The sequence below is a fragment of the Nyctereutes procyonoides genome, unplaced genomic scaffold (assembly GCF_905146905.1).
Source record: "Nyctereutes procyonoides isolate TBG_1078 unplaced genomic scaffold, NYPRO_anot_genome, whole genome shotgun sequence".
Lineage (NCBI taxonomy): Eukaryota > Metazoa > Chordata > Mammalia > Carnivora > Canidae > Nyctereutes > Nyctereutes procyonoides.
The window spans coordinates 3477530-3497398 of NW_026575029.1; the positions used below are offsets into that span (position 1 = coordinate 3477530).

Here is a 19869-nt window from a genome sequence, read left to right on the forward strand (position 1 = left end):
CTCACCTTTAGCTTATTGATCAGAACAGTTTTCAAGAAAATCTGGGAAGGTAGGTTTTGCAATAGGCATATTATCAGGATTCTGTAGTAAAGACGAAAACAAAAACAGATTCTTGGGAAGTAGAAAGCAGTGTCTGCCACAACTGGGTTATAGAATTTATTTATTTTTAAGAATAATAAGTATGGAAATAGTGACTTGATTGTAAAATAAAATATATCAAAGAGAAACTTCAACTGAAAGTGACCCTTAAGGGACACCTGGGTGGGCTCAGCCAGTTAGGCATCTGTCTTCCACTCAAGTCGTGATCCCAGGGTCCTAGGATCAGGCTTCTTGCTCAATGGGGAGCCTGCTTCTCCCTCTCTCTCTCTCTCTCCCTCTCCCTCTGCCACTCCCCCTGCTTGTGCTCTGTCTCCATCTCTCTGTAAAATAAATGAATAAAATCTTAAAGGAAAAGAAAAGAAAAAGACCCTTAAAGAAATACTTACTGTGAAAAGAAGGGCATTTGCTAGGAGGCAAAAGGTGAGTATTTGCTTTGATTCAGAGGTCCATCCCCACTCCCTGCCTGAACAACAAAATATCCACTGCTACAGGCAGGCAGGCTCCCTTGCACCTTCCCCTGGAGACCACTCGAGTTCCAGCTCAGACTCAAGAGTCTAGACTTATTCCCCCAGCCTCCTCATCTTTTATTTTCTTTCTTTCTTTCTTTCTTTCTTTCTTTCTTTCTTTCTTTCTTTCTTTCTTTCTTTCTCTTCCTTCCTTCCTTCTTCCTTCTTCCTTCCTTCCTTCCTTCCTTCCTTCCTTCCTTCCTTGTAAAATTGAGATATCGTTACCCATTTCTTGACATTTCTGACATACCCTTCCCATAACATCTAATTTCTTGTGTTTCCTTTGTGAGTAAGACCATTGTTGCTATTTTTAGTAGTTGACCCTGCTGGTCAGAGCATTCCAAGCCTTTACCTGTAGCCTACACGAAAGTAAGAATATCTGTAGGCCCACTGAGGTGAACAAGTGAGGTTACTCCCGGCCAGAGGTGGCTGGTCCAGGAGCACCAGCAGCCGTGGGCTTCAGCTGGCCACCTGACAACTGGAGGGGTCATTATCGTAGCAACATCTGTAACCTGCTCACAGCACACAAATAGGTCGCACAAAGAGGTAGGAAGGTCTGGCTCAGGTGATGGACGACACACAGAACAATATTACTATGTCCAATCTCTAAAGTTTTCCATCTCTAACTTGCATTCATTTGGAAGAAGTTTTTCTTATACACTTGATATAATGAATCTATAGTGTCTTCTAACCTTTAAATGCTGGTCAAGTGTTCCTTATAGTTCTTTGCTTATCCACCATCTCCAAGCTTTAAGGACATTTTTTTTTTAAACATTTTGTGTATTACTTATGTGTGTGGCTATCCTTGTAAAGTTAACTTCTATGGTCATAGTAATGATGGAAATGTGCCATGGATTATTGAGTTAATTCATTTTTTGAGTGCCTCAGAAAAGATATTTTTCATACTGTGCCTTGGAAATTTCAAAGGATTTTACAAATTTTAATTTTAAAGAATACATACAAAAGTACACCTTCACACATTCTTACCTGTAACAAGTGTCCTTCTTCCCATAGTAGAAGAGAGGATCACACAGTTTCTTCCAAAGCAGCACGGCCAATGCCATCCCCCAGCCTTCACCCCCTGCTCTGTAGCCCAAGCCACATACAGCTTTCCTTCTCTCCCCTGTTGATATCATGTGTCCCTTTGCCAGAGAACAAGATTGCAAATCCCCCAGCATCTCAGTCAGTGGCAAGTAATTCATTGTATGTTTATAACTAACAGACAACATGGGCACCAGAAAGTGTTTCTTGGGGCGCCTGGGTGGTTCAGTCAGTTAAGCAACTGACTCTTGATTTTGGCTCAGGTCATGATCTCAGGGTTGTGAGATCAGCCCTGAGTCAGGCTCTGCCCTGGGTGTGGAGCTTGCTTAGGACTCTCTCTCTCTCCCTCTCACTCTGCCGCTCCCAACTCCTTCTCTAAAAAAAAAGAAAAAAAGAAGAAAAAAAGAAAAGAGAGAGAGAGAGAAAGCTTCATGCCAAAGGCATGACAATGGCCTGACTGGGTAGCCATTATTGGTATGAAACTTCATGTCCGTCTACTCATAAACTACTAATCAATCAGATATGAGTCTCAGAGAACCAGATGGTGTAACCATATAGGAACACATAGACAAATATGTAATTCTCTCAACAACCCTAATCATTTTTACCAGAGACCTCAACTGAGTGAGTATGATTAATATCCCTACTAGAGTATTATTACATTCTGATAAAGGCCTAGCGATATGACGTGTGAGTGCAATAAACTTGGTTTATTTCAAACCTATTTTAGAAGGTAAATGCAAATTATTAAGATAATAGAATATAGTGTATCCTGAAGGGGAAAAGAAGTGGAATCTGCCTCTTAAGACAGCTTTTAAACCAAATATGTAACTACAAAGCAATCTATTTCTGGGAACCCTTTTGGTTGGAAAGAGCTGCTTAATTAGAATACATGGTTTTTTGCTTTTTACAGGAGAAGATAGTTTTTATGTCACAGGTTCTGATAAGTGCACAACAAAGATGTCATCATGCATTGCCTAATGCCTTCTGCAGAACCTACTGAATCATTTATTTATCAAATATACATTAAGCACTTAGTTTGTGCCAGGCACAAATATAATATGTATGTGGGAAATACAGTGTGAAGGGTAAACTACAGCCAACAGGCCAATGGAGGAGAAATACATTGATTGATCACAGAAATAAATGCAACTGAGGTTGACACTCAAGGAAATGAAGAACATGATTGTTCAAGAGTTAAAAACACATGACCTTGGGTGGCTCAGGGAAGCCTTCCTGAGGAAGGGGCGCTTTAGCTGAAGGGTGCACAGCATTAACTGCTGAGCAGGGAAGGTGTCCCAGAGAGAGAGAACAGTGCACATAGAAGACCTAAATGTGGCCCGTTCTAGGAACTGATGGGCCAGAGAGACTACAAGAAAGGGAGCTGGAAGGTAGGTAGACAGAGGTAGGTGGAGATGTAAGAAAATCGTGCAGAGCTTTAAATAGGCCACTTTAAGAAGGCTTATCTTAAAGATTTTTATGCCATATTTAGCAACTGTTGCATATGCCTCAATTTCAATAGAATATAAATATCAAGAAAAGCTAAGTCATGGTTATATAAACAGCAGAGGTACTTTTTAAATATATGTGGGATTCAGGCAGCACATATAAAACCAATAAAGCTTTACCTAGAAATCTGAGCTTTGACAGGTTCGAAGAAGTTATTTGTATAGAATCTCTTGCATTTGATAACAGTTCTTTAGCCATTCCTTACGATTTCCCGTTACTCGGTAAAGTCCAGCCCCAGATTGCATAATGGCACACTTGATGGCAAATCATCTCCTAAAAAGCATTTCCTTCACTTCAGTAACCAGGTAGTAGAAATAATTGAACGTATGATTTGACAGCTTTCACACAATGACACCTGCAGATACAGATTATGATGAGGATTGCCAAAAGTAATTTATAGAAACCTGAGCAAAAGCACAGATGTTAGAGTTAAGATAGAGGGAGCCCGGGTTTATAGCCCAGTCCCTCTGCCTGTGTTTCAGAGCGCAAGCGAAGAGGGTTTGTATGCCTGGTCTAAAATCACTCAAGCTCGTGGGCTTGAGTTCCCTCCACAGTGCATTTATTCCTGTTTAGCATTCAACGTACGGAAGTTCCTGCAGATGGCCTGGCTGACACTAAGTACATGATGCTACTGAGCATCATCCTGTCTATTGCATATGCTTTGTTTCATGTGATTAAAACAGACCAACGTGAAGGATGTTATTACACTTATTCGAGCCTTCATTTTGCATCCAACATGCCTGACCCATTCCTTTAATCAGCATTATCGGATTTCTATAGTCTCTGTAGTATGAGACTCTGACTGCCTTTTCAATACATCTTTGAAACTCATGCCAGTATTTCAGGCAGCCTTGCTGCCTCCCCCTAAGCACTAAAATATTTGACTAAGAGAATGATACATTGTTCTCCTGGAATATTAGACAATGCTACTCAACTGACAGGGGCCACAGAAGCCTTCAAACATTTTTATAGTACAACTTACTTTTCAAAGGACTTCAGGGGGAAAAAATGTAACCTAGAAAACAATATTCATGGGAAACTACATTCACTTCCTTCCTACTGAGATCCTCGCAAATAATAGGAAGTGACGAGGAATCAATTGAGAATTCTGAGTTCTCTTGGGAAAAAAAATTTAAACAACTCTCAAAGAAGCTTTCAAAATACATGTACTCAAGAAATCACTCACATAAAAGTCCCTGAAAGTCATTGTGCTATCAAAAAAGTTACTAAATTTGACCATATTTGGAAACCTGCAATTATTTTACCGTATTTTCATTGTTAAGCCAACAATAGCACTTACAGAGTGCCAGACTTTTCCACATTCTTTTCAGGCAACTCTTCTAATCCTCCCGACAACCCAATGAGGTCCTGTGACAGAGGAGGAAACTAAGGCACCGGGAGGTTAAGTAACAGGCCCAAGGTCACAGAAAAGTGGCAGGACCAGAATTCAAACCCAGACACCTGGCTCCAGACCCTCTGTTCTTAAGCCTTACACGTTTATAAGGTGTTCTGAAACAACCAAATAATACAGGGAGAAGGGAAGCTACAAATGGTCTCTGAATACAGAATTAGGAGTTTTAAATATCGCCAATGTGGGCCCACATTCTCCATTACAGGGAGGATTTTATTTTTCTGAAGCCCTCTGGAGCACACAAGGTTCTGGCGCCATCTGAAAAAGTGAGGAGTCATTTGGCAAACTGGGGAGGTTGTTCCAAGTAAAGTGCTCACTTATTTAAAGGTGGAACAGAAGTGCACTGAAGAATAACAGAAGGTCTCTCTGCTCCAGAACACCCATCTTCCTCGGGGTTCTAGCAACAGAGAGTTCCATGACCTACCAAGATCCTCTGTGGAGATAGAGATATGCTGTAGGACAGTTTGGTCTGTATCAACTGTATCTTAGCAAATATTGTTTTTGATTTGACCACTACTTAGCTGAGAACAGTCTCAACTTTTATTGCACACAATGGAAAGGGAGAAAGAAATGTCCAGCTAAACTGACTTTCAACATTTCTGTTCATTTTTTCCCCTCCTCATCTCTGAAAGATTATTCCAGATGGAGCCTCTGAAACCAATCCTGTCCTTGCAGAGAGTTTAAGAGACTCTGTTAACACAGCTGCTGGTCCCACTCATGACTTCCACGAGGTTTTTTCTAAGTAGGTCCTCATCTTATTTTTTTGAGCCTGCCTCTCTGCTCATATAAAGCTTGGCTTCGTATTCTAGTTCCTCTGAGACCAGGGCTATGCTCTGCTTTTTCCAGTCTTCTCTGCAACTCCAAAGCTGGGGCAACTGGGGACTTCCGTCAGACTTGCAGAAGCCAGAAGGCTTCCCGCCGGTCTCCCCCTGCTGGCTGCAACACTCACCCAACTCCATCGCTGTGTGGTTTCCACCAAATCCAGCCTGTTCAAGTCTTGTTCTCCTCGCACCTGACAACCCCCAAACATCTGCCTCTCACTGCATCCCCCAGAACTTGTCTGGTTTCTGGATCCTGACAATTCTGCATCTGGTCTGAGGGCGCCACTGCCCACTAAACTCTCAGCGCTTGCTTTTACATTTGAATCACCATGGGGAGCTTTCTCGATATGTTAGATTTCAACCAGAGTAGTTAAAGCAAACTCTCTAGAGTGTACTGGCAGTGTCCTGGCATTTTAAACAATTTTCCAGATAAACCTCATGTTTACCCAGGAATGAGAGTCACTACTCTATATTAGTTTCTATCAAATTTCACTGTGCACACATATAACCTGGGGATGGTGTTAAAATGTACTCGCTGATTCAGTAGGTATGGGTGAGGCCTGAGATTTCACATTTCCTACAAGATACCAAGTGATGACTTGGCTTTTTTTTGTTTGTTTGTCTTTGTTTTTTAAAGATTTTATTTATATATTTGAGAGAGAGTGCAGAGACAGCATGAGTGGAGGGAGCAGGGTAGAAGGAGAGGGAGAAGCAGACTCCCCACTGAGCAGGGAGCCCAAAGAGAGGCTCCATCCTAGGGTCTTAGGATCATGACCTGAGCTGAAGGCAGATGCTTAACTGACTGAGCCACCCAGGTGTCTTCCAAGTGATGACTTTGATATTGGTCCATAGACCATTCTTTAAATAGCAAGACTCAAGACCAGCAGTTCTCAAAGTGTGGTTAAGAATCACCTGGGGACTTGTTAGAGATGCAAAATTTCAGGCCTCTCCCCCAAACTACTAAAACAGAAACTAAGAGTGGGATCTAGCAATCTGCATTTTGACAGGTCTTCCAAGTGACTCCAATGTTCACTACAATTTGAGACCACTGGCCGAGATGACAGGACACCAACAGAAATATAATGCAAGCCGCATATTTAATTTAAAATGTCCTAGGTGTCATTTTAAAAAATGAAATCAAACAGGTAAAATTAATTTTAACAAAACAGCTTATTTAACCTACTATGCCTGAAATATTTTAACATATAGTCAACATAAAAATTAATATGATAGTTTATATTCTTTTTTTTCATACTATGTTCAAAATCCAGTGTGCATTTTACAATTATATGACATCTCAGTTTTGACTAACCACATGTTGTGTTCAATAGCCCATGTATCCACCATATTGGACAGCCAAGTAGACTTACAACAGTGATAATAGTATTAATTTTTACTGAGTTCATGCTATGTGTCAGGCATTACTGAATTAAGCATTTTATGTGCATTATTATATAAGCCCTATGGATTGGTGCTGTGGATTGGTATTGCTTCATCTCCACTTTACACAGAGGAGAAGTGATGTTAAAGTCCTATCTGGGGTTTTGCTGAGATAGGAAGCCCACTCCAATACAAGCATTACCCAATTATTTTAAATCATTTTATTTGTAAAAACAAAAATGAAAGGGAGAAAAAATAGAAATAAAATCATTAGTATTGGTACTATTAGTACAGTTGCTAAGACATCAGTTGCTTATAAAAGTCATAGTAGTTGGGTGAGTAGAGAAGTCCATATGTGCTACCCTCTAATTTTTAAAAATATGCGTGAAGTCCAACTTGCACTCTTCTGTGACATCAGATCTGTGGAGAGGTGCTAACGGGCAGGCTGTTTGGATAGTTGGGATCCCTGGGGAACAACGGGAGCTTGGTGAGTCACATGGCTCATCCTAAATGGAAGCAGCTAGCAGGGTCGGAGCCTGTCCCCTCAAGACCATAACAAAAAATGACAATATTTAAACGTGAGGCAACAGGCTTCTCTCAGTGTTGGTGTAGAAAGAGGGCAGTTTGGAATTTAAAGGTAATGGTTGACCTAGTAGTCTTCGTTTTATTAACTTTGACAGTTTCCCAAGGATGACCAGTTTTGACATGTATTCTTCTTTTCATTATAAATGACTATATGGAGGAAAAAGTTAAAACTGTTTAAAAAAAAAGAATTTCTATCTGAGGAAAAAGTTAAAACTGTTAAAAAAAAAGAATTTCTATCTGAGGGAAAAGTTAAAACTGTTAAAAAAAAAAAAAAAGAATTTCTGAGGGTAGAATTTGCCAGAATCACCATCTATCATTTTGACCAAGTAAGTATCCTTTTTCTAAACTGGCAAGCATTTAAGATACACTAAAATGTGACCATTTAAAATAAATGAAAGGAAAAATAGATGATTCTATAGACATTTTTTTCCAAAACTCTGCTATACGCTTTTAAGATAATCTTATTTTAAAATTTTGATTAGATATTTCAAACTTACGTTATAGTTCTTCTTTATTTAAATTTAAGATAGAAATAACTACATTTTAACTTATTCATTTTAGTAAAAGTGGAAGATAGTTGAAGGAGCTCCCTATTTTATCACAACACTTGAAATAGCAGCATGTAACCTTTTTTTTTTAATCTATCACACATTATCCTCCGTATTTTCAATAATCGGTTCCAGTGTCTTTCTTTAATCGCAAAGAAACAATTGGATCTGATCTGAGTCTCTAGTAACCAGCCTTCAGAACATTCATTATAAAATGCATACAGGTGATTTTCACACTGGACGAAGGATCAGAGAATCTTCTCCTGCTTCCTCTTAGCTCTCAGCAGTACCTTCTCTCTACCTAAGCATTTTCTATGTGACTAGAGCAGGGAGATGAAAGAGTTCAGGGATTTCATCGACATGGATTAAAGGCTTTTAAGAAAATACTTAATATGTTTCCTCAGGTAGGAAGTAATGAACTTTCCTTCTAAGGGCTGTTGTAAAAGGCACAGTAAAGCCATAGAAGCCAGAAGTTGATCTGACGACCACCCATAGTATCTTCCTTCAGTCAGAGTAGAAAGAAATCCTGATCTCTAGTTGCTCTGCCTTGAAGAGTCTCCTCCTGTGAAAAAGAGGTTGTAAAAGATTATAACAAATTCTCTTTATTCTTTATTCTCACTGCCTCTGTGTGCTGTAAACCTTCTGAGGCAAGGCCACTGTTTTGCTCGCTACTGTATTCTCAGAATGTGTGGCATATGGGAGGCTCAGATGTACTTGCCACATAAATTGCTGAATGAATGAATGAATGAATGAATGAACAGAACTTCCAGATCTTCATTTATAATTCTAGAGACAAAGTGAAAGCTCAAAATCTGCTAGTCGTTGTTGGTGACCCAATCTGAATAACTTCTTTGGAGGCAGAAGCAGGGGATCCGTGTCTGTCTGCATCATGTCACTGAATGGTCCCCAGTCTCTGCCAACAGATAAGAAATGTCAACAGCTTAAGCCAGTAGCTTTCAAAAATAGCCTAGTCGATGAAACTGGAAATTTAGGTGCGTGCTAGAAATAAACCATTTGTCTTCCCGTCTTAAGGAGGATAGGGTGAGAACAGATACTCCTCAGAGAGACCTAAAATATTTTTTAAGACCCATCTAAGCGAGTAACTATCAGAAGAAACATCTTGCCTCTCAAGGAGGCATAAACAGACCATCCTCTGTTCAACAGGTCAGGTAAGTCATTCTGAAAACTTGAGGATTATGGCAAGGCACTGTGTTGCTTTAAGACTTCAAGATTTTTTTTCCTTTGGTTGTCATTTGCAGTGGTGCTGGCAGTTTTCCTCAAAATTTAAATGAGTGGTTGTACAGTGAACCAAGTTGTTGTGGGTTTCCTGGTGTGTGCCCCCCCCCACCACGTGGGGCAAGGGGGAGGGAGGTGGCCACTCAGGCGCGGCTTTTTCATCCCTTTGCAGACAACTCCGGCTGCTGTGAATGCTGAAAATAGCTCAAATGCTCTCAGAACAGTAGCACCACCCAGCAGCTGGGATTCTTTCCCTCTCTCATTTGCCTTCTCTCTTGCCTTTTTTTTTTTCCCCTTCAGACCCTTGGATTGGACTTAATCTTAAACTTCTGGAGTTCAAGACCTTTTAAAAAGGGCTAAATAAACAATCTCTACATGTAAAAGGCCACTGACTCCTACTTCCTCTGTTTAGAGCAACTGTTGAACCCCGGCTGCCTGTAGGTAAGATTTTTTTTATTCTGGAATTCTCTCATTGGTTTATCATATGTTTATGACGGATGTCTTTTCAATAACTCATTTCTAGTGAACATCAGCGGGGGCTTGCCAGCGATTTCCAGGTAAATACGGTGTTCTGGAATACAGCAGTGGCATCTGGGCATTTTTGTGGCTGTACTTTTAAACTTTGCTCAGAGCTCTGTCATGTTGACCCAACAATACACACTCGCCTGTGACTGAGCCACATCCAAACTCTAATTAACCTGATTGCCGACAGTGAGAGGGGCTTCCAGACATCATAATTTTGTTGTTTAGACTGTTTAGTTATTTTTGACTTTCTAAGGGCACTGAAAAAAAAGGGGGAAAAAAAGAGCACCTGAGCAAAGAAAATGTTAGCAATTGGTCTTTTAGGACAATGAGACAGCTCTATTTTATTTTATTCTTTCGTCTCTGGTTTGTTCCTTGTGAGTGTGGAATTAGAACAGGTTTTTTTTATTTGTGTGTGTCGTTTATTTTATGTTCCTAGCACCATTCAGGTGACTCAGTTTTGCAAATGCCTTACCTAGCCGAAGGTCTCTTGCTGGCAGGTCTGTCTGTAAGGTGACAGTACAATATTTGGGTAAGTTTTCTGCACTTCTCTCCTCCTTCCTTGTGCTCACGCTTGACATTTTGCAAAGTACTTTGATCTGTGGACTTTAACCACAAACACAGCATTTACTTTGATTGTGGGTATTTACTATGTTCAGTAAAAAGTCTTTTGTTGTTGTTTGCTTAATGCTTTGATACCATTTCCTTTCAATAATCCACTGGGCTTCGGGTTTCCTCATTGATGATGTCTTAGGTTTGACTTGTATAGGAACCCCCAACTCAAAGAAAAAGACTTTTTTTTTTTTATGGCCAAGTCTCTCATTGTGTAGACTTTATGACAACTCTCTGCCCTCGCCCTGCACGCAGATGTGTGTGAAAGCAGCAAAGGACAGTGCACACAGCCCGAATCTATCAACCCCTCCCTTGAGTGCCCTGTTGCCTCAGAATTACAGGGTGCCTTGGGGCCTAATGTTGCTTTTTTAACATGGACACTAACATCCTTGGAATTTAAAGATTCTTGTCTCCAAAGAAGTTTATTGGTATTTGGTATTTCAGACCACATGTCAAAAGAAAATACGCATTTTAAACCCACTGTGATCTTCTGGATAACTTTTAAAAATATATATATATATATATATATATATATATATATATATATCAAGAAGAAAAATTAAAAGGAAAGAAAAAAAAGAAAAAAAAACTGCTCAATGAGGGATAAGAAATTTTTATACAAAAGTGCATTTCCTAAAAAATAGGCCAAGTGGAGCACTTTCTTTCCATTCGGTTGACTTTTAAATGCTCTCTTTACTTTAAAGAAAATTCATGTGTTTGTTACACTGATTTGTTATTTTTCAAAGTCCTCTGCTCAAGGCTGAGCTTGGCATCCCCTGGCACACTGGCCCTGCCTGTTGTGTTGCAGGGTAGGAGTAGAATGAGCCTAATCCTGTCAGGAGACTGTTCCAGTCCCAGCCAAGGACTGGAGCTCCTTACAGCTGACACAATCTGCTCTCTGTACTCTGCACCTTGCTAAGAAAAAGGAAGCAAGTGGCCAGTAGGACGAGTTTTCAGGGGGCGGAGCTCTGGAGAACACTGTGGGAGAGGCCCCTCCACATTAGGCATAGATGCAACATAACCTCTAGAATTTGAATTTAGTGGGAAAACCCAGGGGTGTTCAGTCAGCCTCTTCTTTTAATTTCCAAAAGTCGGACGTTGAATTGCTACCTCTTCCTTTCCAAATCTGCATTCTAAGGAGTATAGTCATCATTTCGTTTCTGCGTACAGCCAAAATTTTAAATCTTCTGGTTATTTTGAGCACGTGCTTCACAGCTTCCTGGGGCTTTTGGGGGCCTAGAATTTTCTCCCCCTTATTACTGGAAAGTCTTGATTTGGCATAGCGGAGTGCAAATGAATGCTGAAGCAATACAAGTTTAGTTGCAGAATCCAGTGGTGCCAAGATGAAATGGGTTTGGAAGATGACAGCCCTTCTGTTCTCCAGGAAGCCATCTTTTCTCGGTTTTGTCATTGTAGCGGAGTTGGTTGGTCTGTTTCTTTGTTTCCCTTCACCCTTAATTTTACTCTGAAACTTTGGATTTGTTTGGATGTGAAACTCAAGGTGAGACCCAGCCAAAGCCAACTGAGTTCCACACAGGTTCCACATGAAAGAAGTATTAGGCCCAGCCTTGCTCGAAACTTGGCCCGCGTTGTACCAAAAGTTTCATGAATGTCAGTGAGTCCGGTTTTGAAACATGATCCAAAACCCGGTGACTTCTGGCGACTTTGAAGCTTTCTTGTGTAAGTGCAGAATCTGGCAAACAAGGGCATCTCTTATTTTCATATCTTCTACTGTAACTTCATGTGTCCGCACATTTTTTCCAATAAACTCTTCATTTGTCCTGTGATATTTTAAGGCCAAGTTCAGTCCTAATATGAATTTTTATAGCTGTGGTATTTAAACATTGGCAAATAGAAGTCTGCATTTTGAATTCCAACACAGTCTGAACCACAGTGGTGTGAACATGTTGGTATAATTCAGCTGAAGGAAGGAAGTCCCAGGAGAGTCATGGAATGTCTTTCTTTGCTTAAATATACCTCTGTGCTCGTGAGGAACAAACAGTAACATTTTGTCCAGGTCTATCCGTTTGACAGTATGCCTTTTGTTCCCCCTCCAAAGGTGGTGTCAAATATATTGGTGGAAAAATAATAAACTTCCAGATATTTTTTTTTTCCACCAGCTCAACTGATACACTCCTAGGGAACATTGTAAGCATTGAGAAGTTCAGTACTATTACTTGTAATGTAACATATACTGAGAATAAAGGAGTACTCAGCAGAGTTAATTTCCTTCAGAAAAGGTGGCTGACCTAGAACTGAAGTGTATTAACAGTCAGATGGCACAGGGCTGTGAAGGGTTGTGTGTTTGTGAGTGTGTGTGTGTGTGTGTGTGTGTGTGTGCTGATTGGGGAAATCGGGGATATAGAGGAACAGGGAATTTGTGAGCTTTGTTCAGCAAATGTGTCACATCTAAAACAAAAAATAGTCAAGCTCCTGATCTAAAAATTTTCCTTTCTTTTGATGACCTTACGTATTGGCCAAACATTGAATTTGGGGAGGGGGAGGCATATTATTTTTCTCATTAAAGACACCAAGGATTACATTCTGATCATTAGGATTCCAGAAGTGGTGAATAATCCCTGATAAAGATATGACCGATTAGGAGACCGACGTCATTGTAGATGAACTTGCATGAGCCAGTCTCAGAAAGATGTTCATGCTACTGTGACATTATAGGTGGTTGTCGTAGTTGATGTCTCTTTATTAGTTGGAGGATTTCTGAAGTCATTTGAGGGCTTTTCGTAAAAATAATTGTGTGACCTCCCTAAAGATTTAGTTCAACTAAATTTAGTGAGGTTTATGGTTATTCATTATAAAATGAAATTACCATCAAAAACTTCATTTTGAAAATTTTATAATCTTATCCTTAATATAATAGAGTGTTTTATTAAAGATACAGTTTGCATTTTTATCAGGTGATGTACAAAATGACTGTGATTGATCCCATACTGAATAAGGCATTTGAAAAGCTGACAATAACAAAACTTGGGGGTCATGTCTAGGAGCTGCATTTTAACACTGATTTCACTATTCATAATGTACCATATCTGATTTTGTAATCCCAAAACTAATACAAGAGAACAGAGGAGAGAAAGATGCTCAAATGGGATTGTAAAGGAAATGGGAGAAAACAATTCAGGACCATCCTACTAGAGGGTTCTCCCTAAATACATCATAGTACAAAGAGTTTGATATTTCAAAAACTATCATCCATTAAAAAATAGAAAAAGGGAAAGGGTAAAAATATCAGGCTGAAAATAAACATCAAATTTGTATATATGCAAATGTTTCTTTAAATCATAAAAGGACCTTCTTCCAAGAATGATCTCACTAGGGCCGCCCAGGTGACTCAGTAGGTTGAATTTCTGCCCTTGGCTCAGGTTATGATCTCAGGGTCCTGAAACCGTGCCCCACATCAGGCTCCCTGTTCAGCCAGGAGTCTGCTTCTCCCTCTAACTTCTCCCCACTATGCCCCCACTTGTGCACTCTCTCTCTCAAATAAATAAATAAAATCTTTTAAAAAATGATCTCACTAGTCATTAAAAAGCACAAAAATCAGTCACTTAAAAATCTTCTCTCGTGCTTACTTTATTGTCAGAAAAATGGAGTCCATGTAGTACGTATCCATTCTTTAAGTATAGCCCATATTTATAATATTACATTAGGGTTTTTTTTTTTGTTTTTTTTTTTTAGTGTCAGTGATAGATATCAGTGGTAGATACCATACCAGACCATGATGACACAATAGGGTACCCCTCCCCCACCATAGGCCAAAGAGGGTTATTTACCTTAAGCAGCTAAAACAATCATTTCCAGGAAAGTCATCATTCTCCAACAAAATTTTTATTTATTTGGATATTATAATTTTCTGTGACATAAGAAGTAGGGCTTTAAATCATGCTTTAATAATTATAATACCAAAACACCACAAAGATCTTAAGGCTTTCTCCTACTTATCCAAGATGGACTATCAAGGATGTGTGGCAATTCTTGTAGGTTTAAATCCAGAGGCTGCCATCTGGGAATAGTCAAGTCTCTTTAATACCACTCTTATCCGGAGCTTTATCCTGGGGAATCATGTGGTAGGAGACCTCAGTAACCCTCTAAATCATTCCTGTACGTATTAGGAAGTGCAGCCCCTTTGGGCCACTGGCTAGAGTCAGGATGGAGATGGGAGGAGGAGATCCCTTTCCTCTGTACTTGGGTAGAAGGCCTTTTCTGAGTGTCTTGGTTCTATTTTTCTTTTTTCATGGCTCTTCTTTATTATTTCCCCTTCTCTTTTTCCAGGAGAAACAAAGGTCTTCCCTGCACATTTTGCCATTCTTGAGTTGTTGGAGGAGTAAAAAGTCCAAGGGAGTTAGCTCTGGGGGGCTATGAGATTCATACACATACAAAGCTAGCCCATGGCCACCTGAGTTAGGACAGCATTTGCATGTGTGCCACAGGTAGAGCTATATTTAGTAACTGTTGAATAATTCATACTAGGATAAAAATAAAGTAGATATGAGGGAAGCCTCTCAGGTCAAAACAAAATATCTACTTTTTTAACCAAACTTTTTATTTTGGAACAGTTTTAAGTTTGCAGAAAAACTGTGAAGATGGGACCGGAATTCCCATATACCCCATACCAAGTTTCTCCTATTATTAACATCTGACATTAATATGGTAACTTTGTTACAATTAGTGAACAATATTGATACATCATTAACTTGAGTTAATATTCTTACTTCCTTAGTTTATACCTCATGTCCTTCTTCTGTTCCAGGATCCTATCCAGAGTACTATATTACATTCAGTCATCATGTTTTCTTAGATTCCTCTTAGCTATGATAGTTTATTACCCTTTCCTTGTGTTTGATGACTTTGATCAGGAGTATTGGTCAGGTATATTGGAGAACAACTTTCTATTGGAATTTGTCCAATGTTTTTCTCATGATTGGACCGGGGTTATAGGTTATTGGGAAGAAGGCCACAGAGGTAAGGTGCCATTCTCATCACATCATATCGAGGGCACATACTATCAACATGAGGTGTCACTGTTGATGTTGGCCTTGATCACCTGACTGAGGGAGTGTCTGTCAGGTTTCTCTACTGTAATGTGACTCTTTCTCCCTCTTACCTAACTGTGCTCTTCTGGAGGCAGTAACTTCCTGCAGCTCACACTTAATGAGTAGAGGGTTATACTCCTCTTCTTGATGGAGTATCTGCATAAATTATTTGGAATTCTACATGGGGGATTGTCTATTCTTCCCAGCTTATTTAAATTCAATCATTCATATCAGTATGAATACATGGATATGTATTCCATGTCTGCATTATAATCTGATACTACCTAAGTAAAATAGCTGCTCAAACTGTTGTGCAAATGGCTCCAGTGGTAGCCGTGGGCAACCCTTTCACTAAGCTGCTATGGCCTTTAACATAGTCCCATCATTGTGAGGAATTTTTCCCTGGTACTACAAGAGGCTTCAGGCTCATTGTATATATTTCCTGTTCCAGTCCTAGAATCAGCCACTTCTTCAAGGAGCTCTAGATCCTTTTATTGAAGAATGTTATAAAAGACCAGAGCATCTATTTTAACTTTCAAATGTGACCCTATCAACCACTTACTTTTTCACCTGAAGAAAATGTCCTTTTTGTTTATGGATTTTCAGTCTATAACTGGTAATAACTTGATACGTATGTAAGGATAGCCTTTCTTGATTTTTTTAGACTAATAGAACACATGCTGCCCTTACATATTCACCTTTCTGTGATTTGGAAACAAATTGAATCCAGTATGATCAAATTTGTACTTTATTGTTAGTTTTGGTGGTAAATTGGAAGTCTTAGATATGGTCTTCAAGTCTTAAAGGCACTATTTAAAGGTAGAAATGAGGAGCACCTGGGTGGCTCAGTGACTGACCATCTGCCTTTGGCTCAGGTCATGATCCCCGGGTCCTGGGATCAAGTCCTGCATTGGGCTCCCCATAGGGAGCCTGCTTCTCCCTCTGCCTATGTCTCTGCCTCTCTCTCTGTGTGTCTCTCATGAATAAATAAATAAAGTCTTTTTAAAAATAAAAATAAGGGTAGAAATTGTTTCTTCCTTAAATAGGTGTAAGAACACCTTACATTATTTAAAATATGATCAATCAAGATCATTAAATGAATGTGCAACTAATCATGCCAAGCCTTGCCACTAACCATGTTCAAGGAGCTGTGCCACATGCAGCTTAACAGTCTCCCAGAAGACTCGGACAACACAGCCAGTGAACATGCATCAGAAGATAGGCAATGCAGAGGTCCATAGTGCCATGGGAGCACAGAGTTAGGACTGAGAATCAGGCTTTGATAGTACTAGAAAATCAGAGGGACTATCACAGAGGGAAGAGCTGTATTTGAATTGAATCTTTGGTTCAGATGAAAGAGCATTCAGGTAGAAGAGGATTGTGAATAAAGACTTAGAGGAGAGAAAACTCAGTAGACTAAGAATATCCATAAATTTGTTATGCAAAAACTTAGGTATGACAGGAGACCCCTGGAAAGGTATATTGAGTTAGCGTTCATTGGTTGAAAAGAAAATTTTTACAGTTAGATCCATATGTTAGTACTATGCTGTCCAGTGTTCAAGATGATTAGGGAGATAAGCATAGAGCAGACATTATTAGCAGATTAAGAAGGGGGCAAAGTAGAAATAAGAAAAGGAGAACAGCTGCTATACAGCATGAACCATCAGGACTGTTTCATACTGCCATCTTCAACTAGACTTCGCCCTAGAAACTGAAAGTCTACCTGCAAAATGATTGCGCCTATAACTTTATTTAATATTCAGTATTATCAGAGATAATAGGTTGTCTGTTTATTGTTTCACCAAATGCATAGCTATTTCATATTCAATAATTACTTTGATTTGCTTGATTGTGCATTTTAATCGAGGGTGGTATTACTATTAATATGGGGTTGGTCATGCAGGCATTATGTTCACCAGTGTTTACATGAGGACACTGACACCTAGGTAAGTTGTGGTATCATCCATTTTATGTCCCTAGTAAATAGCAAATGGTAGATTGACTTTCATGCCATGATTTTTCAAAGTGTGCCATTCTACCCAGTTATAAAATACAAACATATAAAGTAGGTTAGAAATAATAGTCAAAGAATAATAGGACAATGATTAGTTCATGTGGTGCCTGGATAGATCAGTCGGTTAAGCATCCAACTCTTGATTTTGGCTCAGGTCATGGGATCAAGCCCTGCATTGGACACGGAGCCTGGTTGAGATTTTCTTCCTTCCTCTTCCTCTGCCCACCCCACCACCAATTCATGTGTGCTCTCTCTCTCTCTCTAAAAAAAAAGAAGAAAGATAGAAAGAAAGAAGAGAGAAGAAAGAAAAAAGAAGAAAGAAAGAAAGAAAGAAAGAAAGGAAGGAAGGAAGGAAGGAAGGAAAGAAAGAAAGAAAGAAAGAAAGAAAGAAAGAAAGAAAGAAAGAAAGAAAGAAAGAATTAGCCCAAGCAATGAGGGAGGTGTTTCTGAATTATAACAAATTTTGACTTTCTGTACTTAACTGAGAAAAAAAACATAAACAAAAAAGAGATGAAGATTACAGAGAAAGATATTATTGTGCCAATATAATGAACCAAAGGTTATGACTAGGCTGATAGAAACAAGATACAGGGTGATAATAATAATAATAATAATAATAATAATAATAATAATGTTTAGAAATTTGACACAGTTTAAGAAAAATAATGTATTCTCTTACAAAGGGTCAATTAAGTATTCAAAAGGATAGAATAGAAATATTAGTCTCTTGTTCTAAATCTAAATTTGGGCCTGAAAAAAGAAACTGAATTGAGTTCAATGGAAAAACACATGTACAGCATGTGTTTTTAAAGCATTATATTTTGATTACTTTGACTTGTTGCATATCCTAGTCCAAGTACAACTTTGAATTGGTTTTATTCTAGTGCAGCCATTGCTCTTGACATGCATTCAGCTCAGTGGTACTTCTCTTGTTCAATTTTGCCAACCTAAGAAATTTCGTTGGTTTTGAATATAACACTCCAAATAGTGTTCAGAAGTTTTGTGTTTGTTTGAACTGACCATTTAAATATTTTAAAACTGCAGCATTCAACTTTTAGAGCAAATTCTTACTATTAAAAACAACCCAAGAATGTTGAAAAAGTTACATGTGGATACTTTTTAAGTGAACTTAATGAACATGTGACCAAATACAGTGAAAGTATTCACTCTTTATAAATTGTTATTATACTGAGATTAAAACGCAACCAAATACAGTTAAGAAATGTACTTTTGATCTAAGATCAAAAATGTTTTCTATTCTATATTTATCTTTTTTACTATGAAAGTATTCACTCTTTAAGAAATTGTTATTATGCTGAGATTAAGACGCAACCAAATGCAGTTAAGAAATGTACTTTTGATCTAAGATCAAAAATGTTTTCTAAAAAAAAATGTTTTCTATTCTACATTTATCTTTTTTACTAGGAAAGTATTCACTCTTTAAAAAATTGTTATTATACTGAAACTAAGACCATGGTTAAGAATGGAAAATTATCCAATAACAAATATGGCTATCTAAATGTGCAATTATATTAGAAACACCATCCTGTGGTAGCAGCAGAGCCAACTGTTTAGAAGGTATGGCCTGGCATCTGATTGACCTTCATGTACAATCTGTGAACAGTGAGCCTATATAGAAAGATTTAGCAGCGGACTGTTGGAGACAAATAAAGAAATTTTGTGCTAATTCAAGAAGGGTGTTAAATGTCAATCTAAGAGATCCATGTCTAATTCTCAAGGAAGAAGTAGTTATTGTCCTTGACTATACATAGCGATAAAATGCTAACTTTTGGAGAAGTATATAGCTTCCAGAGTATCACCTCTTAGTGACTGAGTTTAAATAGAAATCAAATTGCACACTGTAAAGCTCATTTTATAATTTAGAATATGAATTGTTATATATTTCTATTCATTTAACTAAAATAGAATTTTAGATAAACTATTTGAAATATAAATTATTTACATATAACATAAATTTTAACATGTTGCTTTTATATAACAATGCAATATTTATAAGTTGTTTACTATAAAAATCAATAGTTAACCATTACTACTTCTGACAAGAAGTTAAATCATTGAAATTTTTGTTTTCTATCAAATATAATTATTTTCAGTCACAGCAGAATAAAACTAAAGGTAGAATAAACAAGTTTCTGAACTTTACATTGATAACACAGAAGACTGTGGCTTATGATAAACTTCAAAAATAAGTAGAAAAATAAAAACCGAGTGAAAAAGCAAATTCAGTAGGCATTGGATGATTTTTCATGGAAAGAATAATGAAAGTTGCCTTTTACAAAAAAAGTAATTTTTAAGATAATTACTGGTCTTCAATACAAAAATACATTTTATTTTAACATGTGTTTGAGCAACTTTAAAAATTAATGAATATTTCATGTTCCAAAATTAACACAGAGTTGGGACTCAAGCTTTGTCTCACAGGGGACGATCCATCACTTACTAACCATAGCTTGTGTAAAAACGTGTAAAAACTTGTCTAGAAACAAAGTGATAATTTTTTTTTTTGCTAAGGTGAG

At 38.3% G+C, this 19869-nt stretch overlaps 1 protein-coding gene across 14 annotated transcripts in view; it reads left to right on the plus strand.

The window, feature by feature from the left end:
* Positions 1 to 19869, plus strand: part of SORBS2 (sorbin and SH3 domain containing 2) — a 214851-nt gene that overhangs the window by 24930 nt on the left and 170052 nt on the right. For all 14 annotated transcript variants that reach the window (XM_055315725.1, XM_055315715.1, XM_055315716.1 and 11 more), the window contains exon 2: positions 9437 to 9577. The gene's annotated coding sequence lies outside the window, so the exon portion shown is untranslated. The remainder of the gene's footprint in view (positions 1 to 9436; positions 9578 to 19869) is intronic.